Below are 21,044 nucleotides of genomic sequence, written 5' to 3' on the forward strand. Positions count from 1 at the left end.
ATATAGACTATCGCTGATTAATTCAATCAGATTATTTGTTGTTGATCTGCATCTGGATGTAGCTCTCTCAGCTTTCATTAACTGAGACTCCCATTTGGAAAATAGAATTTCTTTATGTGACTCCTGTATCTTTGGTAGATTGGCAGCTTTTCCCTCTTTCGAATCTTGCCAAGATAGAAAATTAGTTAATCTTTCATCTACCTTCTCTAACTCAAGCCTTGCATCCTCTGATTTTTCAATCATAGATGCTGAGATGTCACATAAAGGAACGACCAATGATATATTATGACACAACAGGTCCAATTGTCATGATAAAGTCTTGGTCATCTCCAGGGCTTCAGTTCTAAATTCATCTACTTGGGGATATCCTTTGAATAGCCCTATTTGATCTTTCATATGGGCTATTTGCTCTTCTTTTGATTTCTTCTCCTGCTCACTCAATAGCTACAGTTTGCTCAATGCTTGAGATAGCTCTTGCTGTTTATGAATGGCCTGTTCATCAATGCTCTGGTTTTCATGTTTTAACTGCTCATTTAATTGTTCATTAAGTTGTCTCTGTTTCACCAACTGTTGTTCAAGCTGCTCTATTTTTTGTTGTCGTTCTACTGATTGTGCCTCTAGCTGAATGATCGCCTGGTCTTTTTCTTTCAACAAATGACTAACCTCTAAAGCCTTATCTATTGTTGCCACTGTATATGCTCTGACATACTGAGAAAGTTTTGTTAAATCTTCGAAGGGATTTATTTCCTCTCTCCATACCACATTCATCATTTCCATTTGAGGAGTCAAAAGAAGAGAGTGATCAATTTTCCTCTTCTTCCTCTATCTTTTGACTACAGCCCAATGCTTAGGGCTGTAGAAGACATCCAGTGGTGGTATTTCTTCTATATGCAAAACAATTTCATTAGTTGGATTTTCAGGGATAATCTCTATGTCTTTATGAAGCTTGGGTGGGCCGCTTGTTCCTATAATTGGAACTGTGTTGACTACTGATTTCTACGCTGTAGACACCTCTAGTGTAGTGAACCCTTGGGTGTTCTCTAGATTACTGATGATAGAATCAAATTGTTCCCATTCCTTGATTAACTTAGGGTCAATATTAATGTCTGCATCAAGGGGTCCACTACCTGTTACCTGTTTTTGTTCCCTTTCTGGTGTCTTCTCTTTCTCAGGAATCTTTTCAATTTTGGGAATTTGTTGAGTAACTTCTTGTTCACTGTGGCCTTGTGGTTGTATTGTTGAGGCTATAGTTAATAAATCTAAAGGAAGTGTTTCCAATCTCTTTGCCCTGAGCCTATGGAATTCCTTGAGTCCTTCTGCTCCTAATTTGATCTTGGCCATATGTTTGACCTAGGAGAATATCTCTGTTGAAACAAACAGGTCGTCAAAGCTGTCTTTTTCATGATCAAATCTGGCGATTTTGGCCTGAGCAGTAACATTGTAGGCAACAACTCTAGGATCATATTGTCTTTTTGGGATATTTGCAAGCTTTAGTAATTTTATTTTCTCAGCCTCCTTCTCTGCATGTTTGAAATCATGCAGGGTAAAAGCACCACATCGAAAAGGAAATGCTGGCCACATGTTCTTTTTAGAATCCCTAAGATTCTTTGAGGTTCCTTCAACTGTTATCTGATATGCCAGTTCTCTAGCCAGTAGTTTATCAGGGATATACAATGGAAGAACATGAGGATTGGCAAGACTACCAAAAATTCTGATGTATGTGAATCTTTCCTCCCCAAACCAACTGCCCACTATTGTTAGGTCAATTGATGCTTCCTCAGATATCCTAGGGGCAGGCTTATTGAATATGGAGTAATATATAGGAAGAATAAAACCATGACAAATTCTGTACAAATGGTTCTTATAATGGGCTTTCCATAGTTCCTTATGGTAGATGTGAATAGGATTGGGATCTTGAGGAGTCCATTTCCATCCAAGAATGGGGTATTCAGAATTAAAACAGATAGTGTCCATAATATAGACACTGAAGTAAAAGGGAGGTATCACCCGGGTAGTCACATACCTCTTTCTTCTATATTCATGTATCTCAGTGGCCATTTTGTCAAACAGAATGTTTTCCCAGTCCATGACATAACCATGAATTGCAGCCTCCATTAATGGAACCATATCTATAGATAACTTAGCAGAATCATGGAATCCAAAGAGTTTGCACATCATTGCACCAGCATAACAATAAGGAGAGGCTAATGAATCTACAGAGTACATACCCGATGCCTCGTGCTTGTGTTTGGTCAGGAAATGTCTCCATTTCCTAATAGGGTCTGATTCAATGTCGTTTTCCTTGGAAAAAGCTTCTAAGAATGCTTTGTTATACTGCTTCTCTGGCTGGGGTAAATGGTACATTTGTCTAAGATCCTCTACTCTAAATGACCCGAACACTTTTCCTTCGGCTGTAGTAAATGTCCTGTCTGTGGTTGCAATGCTCTAAACAATCCATCTGACCACGTCATTATATGGAAAAACCTTGGTACGCACTGTTATTCTGTGTAGGTATGAGCAGACCAATTCTTTCAATGTATTCTCTGATTTGCTTGTAGAATCTGCTGTAGCTTCTTCTTCGAGTTCTTCAGGCTCTTCTACTTCTAGTAAATTATAGATACTCTCCCAGCTTGCTTTTCCTAAACCAAGGCAAGTCATATCTGATATCAATCCTTTCTTATTTGGTTCAGGTTCTTTGACTACGACCGGGGCCTTGGTTTTCTTCACTTTCTTTCCCATTTTCTCTGGATTCATCAGCTCAGAGTAGCTCTGCACAGACAATGGAAAACGTAACAGAGAAATACCCGCTCAAAAACTAATATGAAATGAAAACAGTTAAATTAATTCACGTATGATAAACCAAACGTAATTAAGTGTTACCACGGGTGAAATCCTCCAAGGATTCACCCTTAACTGCAAACTTAATGACCATCATAACCGCCAATCGTAGTTAATAAATGTAATAATTACCCATCGCATTGCACATATACTTAATAGTCCTTTTAAAACATAACTTTTGATCCTCCCGATCAGCGATCAACGATAAATCGCAAATCGCGATCGGGAGGTTCATCGGTCAGGCTTAACATTTTGGGTTGATAACCCCAATTGCGATAAAGGTAAAGAATATAATAAGGCATAGGAATAATTGGCGAATCATTTGATTTATTTCTTTTATGGTTTCCACCTGCCAATAAAACCTTTTGGTGGTTCGAAACATGTGCCTTACTTTATGATATCGCAATCAGGAAGTTCGAAAGAGCTTCTGCTATGTGTCACGTAATATGCGCGATTGCCGATTGCGATTATGTTATCAGATCAGAGGTTTAGAAAAGAGCGTTTAGGATGCATTTTGGCATTATCGCATTAGAGATTTACTTATGATGGCTTTCTAAAAGGATATTTCATATTTTATCAAAAGGTTTTGGATAATAGCTCTATTGTATCGGGCCTTTTGATAAGGGTTTTTATGTGTGATATGATTAATGCTAGGCAAGAGGTTTTATTAAATCACTAATTTGTCTTAGTTTATTAAAAAAAAGGGACCCATTTCTATTTAAAGTTTTTTGATAAAAATTTAACAATGGGGGGGTTGTTGTACAACACAACAAGACCATAGGTATGATAACCATCAAGCAGATAACCCAACCCAAATAGTCATAGGAATGAAGTGAAAGTGTCATGTTCAAGAGTGACCTGCTACCATAAAGTGATTTATCCCTTTTCCCATTTTCCCCAGTAATTGCTGGCTAATACCTCTTTATTTTTTATCAAGCTTGAGGAGGATAACATATGCTTGTTGTATAATTCCACCCTCTGGGTGAATCCATCGCTATGTGATGTTTTAATGTGTCTAGCAAAGGTGAAACTAGGTCTTGTCATGATGGACAAGTTTGTTGCTATTTTATGTTTTAACGAGTTTAACGACAATGATAACTTGGTCCTTTTCATGTTTAGAGAGTTTGAAAATGAACAAAAAGAAAAATCCACAAGTTCTTTTTCGTATATTTGTCTCTCAAGTCCAAAAAAGCATAAAATAATACAAGAGAGAACCTATTGACCATGTTCGATCAACGTATTCCATTTTCATAAGTAATCTATCGCAGTCTAGAAAAGGGTTAAACTTATACTAAGTAGATGTCGTTTCTAATCTGTTTACGAGATGAAAAAGAAAAGCGCTTGGCAATATTTTGATATTTCGAGAGTTTACGAAGAGCTTAAAGAGAACTCCACTTAGAGGAACAAGTGGTGTCTAGGATAGCAACTGGTTCTGGTGATGTTGGAGCTTTTCAAAGCATGTTGATCTATGTGAAGAGGCTGGCTAATAATACCACTCATTGCAACTATTTCTCAAAAAGGGTAAAACAACCAAGTGAAAGTGTATGATCGGCCAAGCAGATAGTGACGATGGAAGGAGAAAAACCACTCCTCCAACTGGACAAAATCAACCTCTAGTTGATCCTAAATTTGACCCTTTTCCTTCTTCGTTGGTTTTTCCTTCCTCCCCTTCTTCCTCTTCGCCTGGTGAAAGTATTGACACTAGTAACTAGGTGACTAAGAAGAAGAAGAAAGGGAAGAAGAAGAAGAAGAAGAAGAAGAAGAAGAAGAAGAAGAAGAAGAAGAAGAAGAAGAAGAAGAAGAAGAAGAAGAAAATTCAGTAGTGGGCAACCAAGCAATCATTGCTTTGAATGCAACTTCTGATGAGAAACCATTCGATAAGCCTCACAAAGTTTGATATCCATGCAAACTTTGTACAGGAGACCAAATTCTTCGAAATTGTCCTAGTATTCCTCAGATATTAGAAGAATGGTCTTCTCATTCACATCATCCTGTTTCATCAACTTCTGGAGATCATGCTGGTGACACACCATCAAATAGTGGTAGTAAAGTTCATGGAAATAAGGGTAAAGTTAAGTTTCCCTGTAGGTTATGTGAAGGGAATCACCCCATTAACCTTTGCCCCTATCCGGATGAAGCCCAAAAAGTGTTGGATAATCGTCTTGCTTCTCCACAACGACTTCCATCTGGTTATAGGAGACTCTCCCTTAATCCTTCACTAGTTGATGATTTGACTGACCAAAATGGATTGTCGGTCAAACCCACTCTCTCTGAATGTGAATCCCATGAGTCTATACCTGACCAATCACAGGTCGAGGAAACAGTTGACCCGATTTCACCTTCAGTTATTCACACCTTTCCCATAGAAAGTGAGTATGATACCACTCAGGTTCTTTTCATTTCTTCAGATTCCAATGAGCTTAGGGGAAATCCTCCTGTTCCATCAAGACAGGAGGAAAATCCTCCCGCTCTCGTAACTCAAGAGGTTAATTCTCCCATTCTTATGGTACCCCCTCCAAGTAGTCTGGTCACTTCCTTTGATTGGAATCGACTAGCATGATGTCGTCTTCCTTCTTATATGCCTTTCTAGATCATAGTACAGGTTTGTAATATGATTGTACATGGCACCATTATAGATGAAGGTGCATCTGTGAGTATCATTTCCTCCATTGCTTGGCAGGCACTCAGTTCACCTCCACTTGTTCTTGTTACCCAAAATTTGTTGGATTTTAATAGAGGAACCAGTCAACCATTAGGGATCCTTCCTCAATTGCCTATTACTTTGGGAGGAAAAATTGTTTATCTTAATGTGATGGTAGTCCCAGGCCCTTTAGATTACAATTTACTTCTTGGGCATGACTATGTTTATGACATGGGAGCTATTGTTTCAACACTCTTTGGAGTGATGTGTTTCTCGCATGAACACAGAATTGTCACCGTTGACCAACTTTCATTTGTCGGTCCAAATATGGCTTCCCGTCAACCATCTTCCCTAAATGGTCCTTTTGTCCCAATGGTATCTTCCCCACCATGGATCAATTATGTGGCAACCCATTCCATGCCTACATCAACTGATGATCAATTCTGTGATGTTGTACATTATGTACTAGGGGAATTGGACCTAGATCTCAGATTCCTTGTTATGGATCCCTTCCAGAGCATTGTTCTCCCATCTGATGAGAACCTATTGGAAGCCATGACCTCTTATGGGTCGTGATCAAGGAATCATGAGGATAGCTCCTGGTCTTGTGTCAACCTCGTTAAAAAAATGAAACAAAGGGTATGAGCATAGTTTCTTGTCTTGTGTCAAGCTCGTTAAAAAATGAAACAAGGAATATGAGGATAGTTCCTTGTCTTGTGTCAACCTCATTAAAAAATGAAACAAGGAGTATGAGGATAGTTCCTTGTCTTGTGTCAACCTCATTAAAAAATGAAACAAGGAGTAAGAGCATAGTTCCTTGTCTTGTGTCAAGATCGTTAAAAAATGAAACAAGGAATATGAGGATAGTTCCTTCTCTTGTGTCAAGCTCGTTAAAAAATGAAACAAGGAATCTGAGCAGAGTTCCTTGTCTTGTGTCAAGCTCATTAAAAAATGAAACAAGGTCCCCTGGAGAAAAGTTCCAATTCGAGTCTTTGATTAGATTTATTAAAATCCCAGTCAAGTCTTTCACTTGATCTCAAAAGTGAACCTTCATTCCATCAATCTAATAGCCACGAGTAGTCTACTTAGGTGAATGCAATGAAGCATGGGGGGCATGCACCTAGAATCGAGTCATCATGCTTGGGGCATGTAAACCAATCTCAAGCAAAGTTTTTTGTTTCAAGCTTGTCTAAACATGAAACTAAATCCAAGCATGGTTCCCTATGGTTCAAGCTTGTGTAAAAATGAACCCATCTCCATTTTAACCCTCATGATTGCCATTCTATCAGCCTCTTATGTCAGATGAGCCTTGGTTTTTCTCCTTCCATTGTCACTATCTTCTTCGCCGATCAACACTTTCACTTGGTTGTTTTACCCTTTTCGAGGAACAGTTGCAATGAGTGGTCTTATTAGCCAACCACTTCACATAAATCAACATGTTTTGAAAAGTTCCAACATCATCAGAACCAGTTGCTATCTTAGACACCACTCATTCCTCTAAGTGGAGTTCTCTTTAAGCTCTTTTCAGACTCTCAAAATATGAAAATATTGCCGAGTGCTTGTCTTTTTTAGCTCGTAAATGGATTGGAAATGACATCTACTCAATATAAGTTTAACCCTTTTCCAGACTGAGATAGATTACTTACGAAAAAGGAATACGTTGATCAAACAGGGTCAATAGGTTCTCTCTTGTATTAATTTATGCTTTTTCAGACATGAGAGAAAAATATACAAAAAAGAACTTCTGGAGTTTTCTTTTTGTCCCTTTTCAAACTCTCTAAACATGAAAAGGACCGAGTTATCATTCTCGTTAAACTCGTTAAAACATAAAATAGCGACAAACTTGTCCATCATGACAAGACCGAGTTTCACCTTCACTAGACTCGTTAAAACATCACATAGCAATGGATTCACCCCAAGGGTGGAATTATAAAACAAGCATATGTTATCCTCATCAAGCTTGATAAAAAATAAAGAGGTACTAGTCAGCAATGACTGGGGAGAATGGGAAAAGGGATAAATCACTTTATGGTAGTAGGTCACTCTTGAACATGACACTTTCACTTCATCTCTGTGACTATTTTGGTTGGGTTATCTGCTTGATGGTTATCATACCTATGGTCTATCACACCATCCATCACTTTGATTTTGGGTCAATGCTGGTAATTCATTTAGTGTCGCCGATATGTTCAAGAGAAGTCACTCAGTAAACTTCATCCTTTGCAATACTCATAAACCTTCATTTTTGTGACCGTCATTCCTAAACCTTGTGTTGTCAGTCACATTCTGTCTCCAAAAATCATTACACTCGTTTTGTGTTGTTGATGTGGGATACATCAAGGCCCTCCTTCGACAAGTCACTTCTTGTTGACGTCAGCACATTATCCAAGAAGTTGACTTGGAAACACCCTTCCAGTACCTTGAGCCTTGCATACATCAATGGCAAGTTTCTTGCTTCCAGCGACAGGTTGACATCATTGGCCTTCGATCGAAAGACTTTGTATGGTGTTCGACATCAAAACATCCGTTCACACCATGCAAAATGTATTGAAGTACCTTGAGGATCATTATCATTATCGGTGATTTCTCTCGTGTCTATTAACAACTTACATCATTGGCTGGTAATTAGATAGTGTCTTCCCATGTTTGACTCTAGATCACATATTCACATGGCTAGACTCGTACTTGAGCGAATGATTGGATGAGATAGAAGACCCCAGATCTAGTTTCATCCATCCGGATGTGATTTCAAGAGAGTACTAAATCATCTGTATGATGGATTTACACAGATGGTCATCTTATCATGGGTCTATATCTATAGATGACTATCTTCTTTATGTACATGTAAGAAAAGTTTATATGTTGAGCATGGGTATGCCTTCCCTTAGCGATTCATGGAAAATACAAAATATCAAGATATTATGTATTGTAATTGATGCAGGCCACCATTCGTTTCAGTTCCTCCTCATCACATTGTAAAGCATATCACTCGACATTATCATTTTTGACTTCATGCTTTAGGGGGGTAGCTGCTAGAGGTCTATTTGGGGACATCACTCCCGACATTCAAATCAATACTATTAGGGGTCGTCAAACACTAATTCAGTTGCTACATGCCCTAGACAAGTCATCACTTTGAATGCCTTCATTCCTGAGAGTTTCCTGGCCTGAAGCCTTCCTGAAATGAATCCTTGAGGGACCAACATAGCCTTGGTCAGGGGTAACTGCACTGCAGAGCACTTAGGCCCATTCAAACCTGCTTTGTAGAGCAACTAGGCCCACTTAAACTTGCGTTGGGCGAGATTGAGTGAAATCTTCATATGGTTCTGGGAATATTCCTCCATTCTAGACCATTCTAGAAGATTCCCACCTCTTATCCTCTCCTATGAGCTCAAAATTGGATAGGGAATGAATTAAATAACCTCCTATCCTCTCATCCCTTCCTCCATGGAAACTAACTCCAAAATTGGAAAGCCATTCAATGCCCAATTTATGACAAAACCACCTCCATTTCATTATAAATTGTGCACTCATCATAGTGATCAGGGGCTGGACTTTGAAGAATTGTAAGAGATAATGTTAGTTTGAGGTTTGAGATCATAAGCAAGTATTGTTATGCTACCAAAGTGTTGTGTTTTTGGTGTGATGATGGATGGAACTCAAGCTGGATGAGCGACATGGGATCATACTTCTTTGGTTGTAACTCTTCCTTCTACTTAATAAAGTTGTTTACACCTTTTCTCATATTCTTGTCTTTATGTATGATGACTATATGTGTAAATTCTTTTGATTCCATTTGCTTACAATACATAGATCTCTTGCTTTGATTGGTTTTTGTCCTCTGTCTATGATTACAGGTACTGATTGAGCGGATTTAATTCGAGAAGGAGTGATGGTAGTAATTCAAAGGAGACAAAGGGAAGCGAGAGATAACAAGTAGGTCCCTTTTCTTATTTATCTTCTATAGGAAAAGGTTAAACTCTTTAATTCGGTTGTTTTAAGTGTAGCTACCCACTTAGGGAAGTTGTGTTTATCCATAGATGCAAAATTCGACATAACACAAGCGGAATGACATCACAAGCTAAAATGTGGAATAGTCCACAAATTAAAGTGATAGGTTAATCCAACAACACACATTCAACAAGATTCATACAATTTCATACAAAGTAGTTTATAAGAAAATCTGTAAGTTAAAAAACATACATTACTAAAGCAACCAAAATAGTCCAACTATAATAACAACATATGCATGAGTGTGTTGGCTCTGTTATTATTATTATAAGTGAAATTTCCATCTGTACATACAACATTGATGATTACTAGCCCCAATAGTGGAACATTACAGTCAACAACACCTTCTACTCCAAATAAGTATACTCGCTCTATGCTGTGGAGAAGCCAAGGCTTGTCACAATACTCCCAAGCCTTCTCTAAGCCTAAGCCTGGCCCAAAGCTTGGCTCCCAAAAGCCCATTCTATGATTTATGAGGTTTTATTTATTACAAAGGGTGGGTCGACCCTTGACATTCCCCTTTGTGACTCTTTAACTACCCTCAAGACTCTTCAACTTCTTTACAAATACCTCATTACATAACATTATGAACTTTCACATTCCATTAATGACACTTGGAATTTCACTTACAACATATTTACAAATAATATTACATTTTCAACATTACCCATGTGAGAAAAAATATGATAGAGACAACCTAAAAATACAAAACACTATGACTCTGAAGTTTTGGGAAAGACCAACTCAACAACCTCGACTTGGTGCTTCTCGATCACGTACTCATGCCAAGCTTGGTATTGTGTGATGATGTCGCCAAACTACTTGATGGTGTCTATTTGATAGAGAACTCTTGTCCCCATAGCATCTAGGTATATGGTCTTGGAACCTATATCCAACTCATCCTCAAGCATGTGTAGCATGGTTTTGACCATGACGGGACCCCCAATGTACTTTTGCATGTTATGTGTTCTCAGCTGCAAGTGATCCCTAGTGGCCTCTTGCCTTAGTTTCTCCATGTACCTGTCGATATCTAGCCGAAATTTGTTCTCGTGTTTAGCCTAGGTGAGTGAATAGGTTGAGACCTATATGCTGGTGACAAATGGGGCGATCTCCTCATAGTTCTGGATCAACATCCAGACCTTTTCTTTCTCCAGCTCTACTTGAGGCTTTATCATCTTTGGCAAGTGAAGCGGGGCCCCTTTGTACTACATTGTCCACTCTTGCACATGGGTGATGGCAACATGTATGTTCCTAAGAGTCCCAATAAACTCTTTGCTTCGTTGTTGTAATCCATGCACACGAACAATTGCTTTATGCACGGTGACAGCTACATCATAGAGCTTCCACATGGTAGTCTCAAGTGTTGATACTTCTGGAAGTATCACTTTCATCATCTCTGCCATTGCAGAAACTATGCTCTTCTCTTTGAGTTGTTCTTCCTCTTGCCTGACAACCTACAAGTTCTTTTCCATTTGTTCATTCTCAGCTAGCAGGGACTTAAGATTTGAGCTTGTGTCTCCGGCATAGGCCAAGGTGGCATCAAAAATGGCAACTAGATGCTTTCTAACATCTAACACTATCACCCTTTCCTTCATGAATGCAGATGATGTGTGATCATCCAGAAATTTCTTCCTCCATTCCTGTACAGTCTTCTTCTACAACTCATCAAAAGATAGATTGTACGCATCCATAACTAGATCATCATCAAGGATAACAACCTCTCCTTGCTCGCTTGATATTGGTTCCAACATTGGAGGTGGTGGAGAATAAGAGGTGACCTCAGGTGCTCTTGGTATAAGGTCAATGTCTTCATTCTGTGGCTCCTGCCCCAACTCCATGTTTGTTACTTCAATTGGTTGCTCAATCTGATGTGCAAGCTCTCGATCCTGCATCTGTTCAACCTCTTCTTTAGCTGCCAGTTGTCTTGACTCCTCAACCTGTATGGCCACTATTTTCTATGTCATCGCACCTTTCCTTTCTTCTTCCTCTTGTTTCTTCTTCTCTTCCCTTTCTCTCCTTCTCAGCTCTTCCTCTTCCTTCAACTTCTTCTCTGTTTCCTGCAACTTTTGTTCTGCTTCCTGCAACCTTTTCTTTTCTTTCTTCCTTCACTCTTCCCTCTTTATCCATTGCAAACTCTTTGCCCGCACTGTCAAAGATGATTTCTCAGTGACAGGATATGCTCTCCTCTTCCTCTAGGTTCTTGGTAATATTCCTCTTCCCCTTGTCCTATGTTGAATGGCTACTTATTACTATTGTTGTTGTTTCTTCCTGTGCAAAGCAACCCTCCAAGCTATGGCTATACTAACCAGCTCATGGAGCTTGGAGTCATTGTAATAGTGCCTCCAAGGATCCTCCTCATGCTAGTGAAATGTCTTGTGGATCCATGGATAATAAACCTTTGCACAGTGGTTCTTCCAAATACCATGGGGATCATATAGATTAAAGTCATTGCTGCCGAATCTAACTTCAATATCTCCTTAGCTTCGACATCTACATATTTGAAGTTCTTAATCTCATATAACCCGACTCGCAAAGGAAGAGCGGGCCATGGTTCCTTCTTCTTCCTATGCAGTCCTATTGATAGCCCCGTGGAGAGGTGATATGAGACCTCTTGCATGCCCAACTTGTTTGTGGCATACCTTGGTAGAACATGCGGGGGATTCTCTCTATGAAACACTTTGATGAAGGTGCCACTGGGTGAGTCATACCAATCTGCAATGTTAAGTATCACCTCCATTTCTTCTTGATACATGCAAGGTGGATCCTGCTCAAATATCGGCTTGTACAATGGGATGATGAAATGGTTAGTCAGCCATGCCATGAATCCTTGGTAGCTATAATCATAAAGCAACTTGCAATAAATGTTGGTGACAATCTCTTTCGGTGTCCATTTCCAGCTCATACCAGGAAAGTGTTCTTGGGCACAAATTACATCCAATAATTATGTGGACATGTAGAATTTCACTTTCTCATCCTTGGGCGGATTCTTGGTCTTAGTCACATGGAATTTCGACCAATGAGACAACAAGTACGACCAATTGAATGGCCTTCCATCACTCACCAACTGGTCCAACACAACTACCCAACCTTCAGGAAAGGTATTTTTTCTCTCCTGACCATATATTCAGCATGCAAACGTTACCAAGAAGTAATATGCCTTCCCTAGAGACTTTGTCTTGTAAACATGATTGGGTGTCTTTCTAAACTTTGATGGTTCTTTCACCCAGTGCTTGACTATATTGATCGTGTTCACCTTATTGTGGGAATAATACAAAAGTGTGTCCATGCACCTCACTGACTGAGGTAAATGATACATATGATGAAGGTTATCCACCTTGAAGGTGGCAAGCTCTATCCTATTGGCATTGGTCAATGTCATAGTCTCTGGGTCTGTGTGTGAGATAATCCAACTCATAATGCTCGCACATGGGAAGGTAGGGTACCTGCATGGAACCTTCTATAAACCTGACCGCTGGATAATGATATAAACGTGTAGGTCCTCTAAGTCTTCCTTGAAGTCCTCTACAAAAATATCCTTGATTTTCTGCCATGTCAACTTTGTTCCATTCTCAATGAACAACTGAGTGTCTACATAAAATGGTAAGTCAATTGATATCTACTCAACTGCTTGCCTAGTACTACTCTTGACAGTTTCCTTTGATGCATCTCTCTTGGTGGACATGTTCACTGTAACTACTAGAGAGATGCTAAACAACTATTGTACCTGGAGACATACAGGACACTCACGACATGCAAATGTTAGCTCAAAACTAAAATAAAATTCAAGACAAGATCAAGAAACAAACCAGGATAATGCTAGGAGAGATTACACAATTCTGGTTCTACGAGGTGACTGGCTTCCTGTTGGAACTGTGCACTACAAAGTCCTAGCAGTCAGTGGGGGAGGCTTACTGACTGGAACTACATAATGCACAATTCAATCTAGGCACATGCTAGGAGAGACTATGCATTGCGTAGTCTCAGTGGCCAGGACTAGGAGGCTGGCTCATGGAATTTCATAGTGTGTAGTTCAATATGGGCTAAGGAACTCTCTATGCAATTCCAGAAGCCAAGGCAGAGGCCTTAAGCTCCCAAAATATGTGGTGCATGTAAGGGAAAGCAAGATACGGGAAAGGGAAGCCCAGGTCTGCCTAAGGGGAGTGTGAAATCGAGCAGATCTGAAGGATGATGTGATGCTAAGTGCATATCTGATTGAGTGATGATACGTGAAAGTAAAACAAATGCAAGAATCAATCAACTAAAGGAAAATGAAGCATGTGGTGAGAGTTGCCACTATGAGGACAATTTGTAAAAAAATGGGGTAATCCATGTGACATTTGGGAAAGGATATGAAAAAATTAAAACAACACTTTTACAAGTTAAAGCAAGTTAAAATTCCAGCAGTCATTCAAGAAAACAAGTGAAACAACACTCTCAAAAGCTAAACAAGCAAAAGCGACAAAAAAAGTGGCAAAAGGCTAGAAAAGGTTCCTTGATCTCCTTGGGAATTCCACAGCTCAAAGATCGAATGTGAAAATGAGATTTGGAAGCATCAATTAAATAGATTTGGTCAATTAATGGTTTAGGATGCAAAGTCCAAAAATCAAGGAAAAGGTGACACTTGGCAGCAGTTTCCAAAATCAGTCAAGTGCCTCCTCCAATCTGCTAAAAATAGATCCCTATTTTCTAGGGATGATTTTTCGCTTTTTTCTGATCCGAATTGGATCCATAGAAGACTGTCAAAGAACCATGACTGTATCAGGTCGAACAAATCTCTAAATAAATCCAAAACATTGATCAAAGACACCCTGAACCAGTGGCAATGGCAGCCGACATGGAATGACGAGGACATTAGTTAAAGCACGCTCACTGAGGCCCGTGGAGACTGCGCAGGAGGCCAAAGTGGCCCCTAGGAGCCCCAGAATGGGAAAAAGAGGTGATTTTTGATGCACAATTAGTGCTTAGCGCTAATCGTGCATCGCTAGGCAAACAAGGCCATGAAGGAAAAACCCGAGCACTCGGTCACATGGGGGAACCAGAGGACTGTAGGCGGAAAAGGGAAAAAGCGCTAAACAAAAATGGCGGGACCCGCGCTCTAGAAACGACAGTATTGATCGGGGCGCCCTTAAACGGTAAGAGGTTTTGGACGAAAGCGGGGCGATTCCATACACCGATTGACGAGTGGTAGGAAGAGGTGAGAGAAAACCGCCGTTGATCACACGCTATTGGTCGAGCAAGTCAACCGCGCGAAACGTGCGTATAGCGTCAGATCTGGAGGGCCCAGATCAGACGACTGAGATCGCGCCCGATGGAGGAAGCGGAATTGATAGGGGATTAAGCCACATTTTAAAGGGATTTGGAATCCGTTTGACCACCACGGTGGAGGAAGAATGCATCCACGACGTAACTGAAGAAACAAACCGACGAAGCATGCTAGCGTCGTTTAGTGGAGGACAAATGGCCACTCCTTGTGCATTCATGATGACGTCGAACACAAGGAACTCCAAGTGTAGCTGCAGAAGGTGAATTGGCACAGGCGGAAGAGGAACCGAACAGGCATAGGGGACGAATGGCTAAAGCCATGAACAGAGACAGTCGAATCAGTAGAGTTGAGAAGAGACAGAAGTCAAGAGACGAAGAAGTGGAACAGTGAACCCTGAGAGGAGCACTGAACACAGAGAAAAGTAAAGCAAAGAAGAAGGAGACAGAGGGCTGAGCTGACCAAAGGTAGCATTGAGCACTAGAGAGCTTGAAGATTCAATCCATCCCATAGAGGAATCTATCTAGACTGAGCATCACATTTGAGTCTTTCCATTGTAGACCAGAAGGTCACAGAGCTGGTAGGAAGAAGAAGAATTTGTGTACTCTGGTGGCTTGGAGAATCCAAGAACCACCCTGCCAAGCAAACCTGCTTCAAGAGAACTCACATTGAGTCCCTGTATTGTAATTTCTCTCCTTAAAGACACAATAAAACAAGGCCACCACTGAAAGCTGGACCGGGGACATAGCCCTAGAGAATAGGGTGAACTCCTTATTAAAATTTCTTGTGTCTTTATGATTGCTTACTGCATTTCTCTGTTGTCTTTCCATTTTATTGTCTGTGTATTGGCAATATAATCGATCCATTGTTTCAATAACACAGAACACACACTAGCACATGAGTCTGTAATACCTTTCATTTAATAAATATTTAACTGATTTCACTCATAGGGTGAATATCAAATCAAGTGGTATCAGAGCTCTAGGCTGTAAGGTTAGAAAAGCTTGTGTTGGTTTAACTATGAATGCTCACAAGATCAAAGCTCAAATTAGGAGAAGGAGAGTTGGCGGAAACTAATCCTAAAATTGGGAGAGTCTATCCTTGAAAGATAATGTCAGAGGAAGGTTTTGTAGGGCTAGACCCTCAATTCATAGAGAGTTTCCTAGCTATAAAGTCTATGGTTGAAGAAATGTACAGAGACTTTAGAAAGCAAAAGGTGGAAGATGCATTAGGCTCTAAGCAAGAGAAAGAAGAAGATGAGTCTCACTTCCATGAAAACTCCAAAGGAAAGGGGAAAGAGGAAAAATTTCTCACACCTCCTAATAGCCCTGTGCATAATAAGAAAGCATCTTCGATTAAGCTAGATGTTAAATTTTATTTGACTATATATGATGGAGAGCTAAATGCTGAAAAGTTGGACAATTGGATTAGACAAATTGATGTGTATTGCAGGGTATAGACCATAAACTCAGACAAGAGTAAGATTCAGCTGGCAAGCCTATGCCTAGGAGGCACTGCCTTGGTTTGGTGGGAAGGCAGAACCCAAACTGATATGAAAAGACATGGCATGGCCATCTCTGTTGGGATTGAATTTGTTGTTGCAATCAAAAATAAGTTCTATCCATTGGCCTACATGCAACAAGCCATGATGAGTTGGCAAACTCTTCGATAGTTGAAAGGGAAAAGTGTGCAAGGGTATAATCAAGAATTTAGAAAGAGAGCATTGATGTTGGGTATCTCACTAGAATCACCAGTGACTCTTTTGAAGTACATTGGTGGTCTACATAGCTGCATGAGGCATACCATCCTCATGTTTAAGCCCACTAGTCTAGATGAGGTATCTATACAAGCTACTCATCTAGAGGCTAGAGGAAAGAATGGCAATCCAGAAGTTGGGGGCCATCCCAACCCACTGTAAGCAAGAGCAAGGAGAAAAGAAAGCAGAATTGGAAAGCAAGGAAGGTTAACACTGCACGGAAAGCCAAAGCTTCATGCACTCACTATAAAAGGGAGGGGCACGATGATGAGCATTGTTGGATTCTACATCCGGAGCTGAGACCTAAGAAGTCTAAGGGCAAGAAGAAGAAGACAGCTGCAGCTATTTAGAAAGATTTGGGGTCAGACTCAGGAGATGAAACAACTATAGCAGCCACAGGTATAAAAGGTAAGAATTCTGAAGCATCTACTAGTAATTCTGCTCAATCTGTTATTGATGAAGAAAATAAGAGAAAAAGACATGAGCTTTTCCATATTCGAGTTATTTCCAAAAATCAAAAGATTGATACTTTGTTTGATAGTGGCTCACAAGTAAATTTGATTTCTGAAGCAACTGTAAATAAATTGGGATTAGCAACTACACCTCACAAGAAACCATACCCATTAGGATGGTTGAATGATAAAGCACAACTACAAGTGACTAGACAATGCAAACTCAAGTTTTCTTTTGGGTCAGCATTTGTAGATGAGGTTGAGTTAGACATAATTCCTTTGGATATATGTGGAATTGTTTTAGGAAGTCCTTACTTGTATGATAGAAAGGCTATTTTCTAGAGAGCCGAGAACAAGTATCTACTTGTTAAAGATGGAATCGAATACTTTGTAAGAGCTCATAAGATTGACAAGAATAATTATACTCTCATAAACTTAGGATAGATGCAAAGAATGATAAATTCATGTAAAAAATTCTTACTGATGGTTGTAAAGGAAAAGAAACCTGATAAAACCCATGTATTTGAGGGCTGTAATGCTGAACAACAAGCTGATATAGAAAAGGTTGTTTTAGAGTATGATGTCTTGTTTCAAGAACCTAAAGGTCTGCCACCCAAAAAGGGAATAGTAAATGATATTATTTTGTAGCAAGATGTTCCTTTGCCTAACATTGGGATGTACAAGTTTTCTGCTTTAGAGAATGCTGAAATCAAGAAGCATGTGTAGGAGTTGCTTGAGAAGGGCTTCATCAAGCATAGCACATCACCATGTGGGTCACCAATCATTTTGGTGAGAAAGAAAGATGGCTCTTGGAGAATGTGCATTGATTACTGAGCACTGAATAAGATAACAATCAAAAATATTTATCCCCTTCCTTGCATAGATGATCTTTTAGATCAACTGAAAGACACTGTTTATTTCACCAAGCTGGATTTGCACAGTGGGTACCATCAGGTCAGAGTTGCAAAGCAAGATGCATGGAAGACTGCTTTCAAAAAAAGCAGGGATTGTATGAATGGCTGGTTATGCATTTTGGCTTAACTAATGCTCATGCTACTTTCATGAGATTAATGAATGATGTACTTAGACCTTTTCTTGATGATTTTGTTATTGTGTATCTGGATGACATTTTGATTTTTAGTAAAACGTGGGAAGAACATTTAAATCATGTTAAGCAGACATTAGATGTTTTGAAAAGAGAAAAACTTTATGTTAAACTCTCAAAATGTGAATTTGGAAAAACATCTCTAAACTACTTGGGTCATATAGTAGGGGGAAGTGAATTGAAAATAGATCCCTCTAAAGTGGCAGTCATTGTGAACTGGCCTAAACCCAGGTCTGCTATAGAAGTGAGAATCTTCCTAGGAGCAACACAATATTGGAGGAAGTTCATTTCTAACTTCTCCTCGATTGTAGCTCCCTTACATGCTTTAATAGGATTGAATAGGGTGTTTCAATGGGGAGGCAAACATCAGAAAGCCTTCGACACCTTGAAAGAGAAAATAAGTACAACGCCTGTACTAGCACTGCCAGATCTACAAAGACCATTTGAAATCCAAACTGATGCAAGTGACTATCCCATGGGAGCAGTGTTGACACAACACGGAAAACCTATATGTTATCGTTTTGAGACTTTTAATCCTGTAGTAGTTAACTATCCTACATATGATAAAGAATTGTATGCATTAGTTCAGAGTGTGAAAAAGTGGAAACATTACTTAATGGGAAAAGACACAGTAATACATATTGATCATCAACCACTTCAATGTCTACACTCCCAAACTATGTTGCAGCAATCAAGACATTACAGATGGATGGGGTTTCTACAACAGTTTCACTTAGTCATCAGATATAAAAAGGGCATACATAACAAGGTTGCAGACATATTATCTAGACCCATTATAAATGAATCTACCATACTTAAGCATAATTCTGTGCTACATGAAAGCTACATAGAACAATATGCTCAGGATATGGATTTTAAAGATGTATATGCAACTTTGAGTCAAGGCAAAAGAATAGAAGAATTGGACTATCATACAAAGGACCGACTCTTATATCATTGTGGGAAACTCCGCATTCCGAAAACTGAGAGGATAAAGATAACTAGTGAAGCACACACTTCTTTGATTTCAGGTCACCTTGGGGTAAGTAAAACAGTTGCACAACTACAAAGATTTTGTTGTTGACCGAAAATGAATGAGACAGTTTCTAGATATGTAAGAGGGTGTGCCATGTGTGCTAAAAGCAAGCCCAGCAATAGAAAGCTAGGCTTGTATGCTCCATTGCCAGTTCCTTCTCACCCTTGGGAAAGTGTTTCCATCGATTTTGTTGGAGGACTGCCTAAATCTAGGAAAGGTCATGATTATCTATATGTTGTTGTGGATAGGTTCAACACACTGTGTATTTTGATACCTTGTAGTAAATAGATCACAACTGAACAGACTGCAAAATTGTTCTTTGAACATGTATGGGTTCATTTTGGATTACCCACTTCCATTGTATCTGATCAAGACACCCGATTTGTGGGGAAGTTTTGGTCTAGTCTGTGGGAACTGATGGACACCAAGTTGAATAAAATCACAACTTTTCATCCACAAATAGATGGCTAGACAGAAGTAGTAAACAAGACAATAATCCAGTTATTGAGAGGATATTGCAGTAAACATCCTAAGCTTTGGTATGAACACTTGTGTTATGTGCAGCATGCTTACAATAGAGCCAAGCACTCTTCTACATAGAGATCTCTTTATGAGACCTGTTTTGGTTTCACACCAAGGTCTCCTTTGGATTTTGTCTTTGGTAAAGATACCATGGTTGATGGACACAATGATGTGGACAAGGCAACTGGGTTCATTGAATAGATCCAGGAGATCCACCAAGCAGTACAGGAATAGATGGAAAAGAGCCAGGCCAAGTACAAGGCTAGGCATGATAAGCATCAAATGGAGCATAGTTTTCAAGCTGGAGACCAAGTCTAGCTATATATCAGCAAGGACAAGATGTAAGGTGAAGGTAAAAAGCTAAAGCCTATCAGGTATGGACCTTTTAGGATACTTGAGAAGATTGGTGAAAATGCTTTTCGCCTTGATTTACCAGCTTACATGCACATCTACTCGGTCGTAAATGCAGATTGCTTGAGATTGTTTGAACCTTCAATGATTGAAGACCCTGAAGAGAAAAGTCAATTGCCTTCTATTGATGACCTGCTACCTGAATACCTCAATGAGTTGCAGGAAGACACAATGCTAGACAGGAAGGTGAAGACAACATGCAGGGGAGATGTTGAGTACCTCAGGATTGGGCTCAAAGGTTCAAAGCCAAGTAGTGCAAAGTGGATTGAGATTGGACAAGTGAGAAAACAATATCCTCACTTAGTCAATGCTTGAAAACCAACTTTTGGTGGTCCAAAAGCTTTTTCAGTGGGAAGGCCGTGATCCAAATTGGATCCATAGAAGATTGTCAAAGAACCATGACTGTATTAGGTCGAACAAATCTCTAAAGAAATCCAAAACAGTGATAAAAGACACCCTGAACCAGTGGAAATGGCAGCCGACGTGGAACGACGATGACCTCGGTCAAAGCACGCTCACCGAGGCCCATGGATACTGCGCAGGAGGCCAAATTAGCCCCTGGGAGCCCCGGAATGGGAAACATAGGTGATTTTTGATGCACGATTAGTGCTTAGCTAGGCGAATAGTGCTGTGAAGGAAAAGCCCAAGCACTTGGTCACGTGGGGGAACTAGAGGACTGCCAGTGGAAAAAGGAAAAATCTCTAAACACAAACGGCGGGACTCGCGCTCTGGAAACCAACGGTATTGATTGGGGTTCCCTTAAATGGTAAGAGGTTTTTGATAAAAGCGGAGTGATTCCATACACCGATCGACACGTTGCAGGCGGAGGTGAGAGAAAAATGTTGTTGATCGCACGTTATCGGTTAAGAAAGTCAACCGCGTGAAACGTGTGTATGGCGTCGGATCTGGAAGGCCCAGATCGGACGGCTAAGATCGCGCCCGATGGAGGAAGCTGAATCAACAGGGGATTAAGTCACATTTTAAAGGGATTTGGAATCCATTTGACCTCCAC

This window comes from Pinus tabuliformis, chromosome J, assembly GCF_031772625.1.
Source record: "Pinus tabuliformis cultivar Carrire ecotype Pingquan chromosome J, CPIR1, whole genome shotgun sequence".
Lineage (NCBI taxonomy): Eukaryota > Viridiplantae > Streptophyta > Pinopsida > Pinales > Pinaceae > Pinus > Pinus tabuliformis.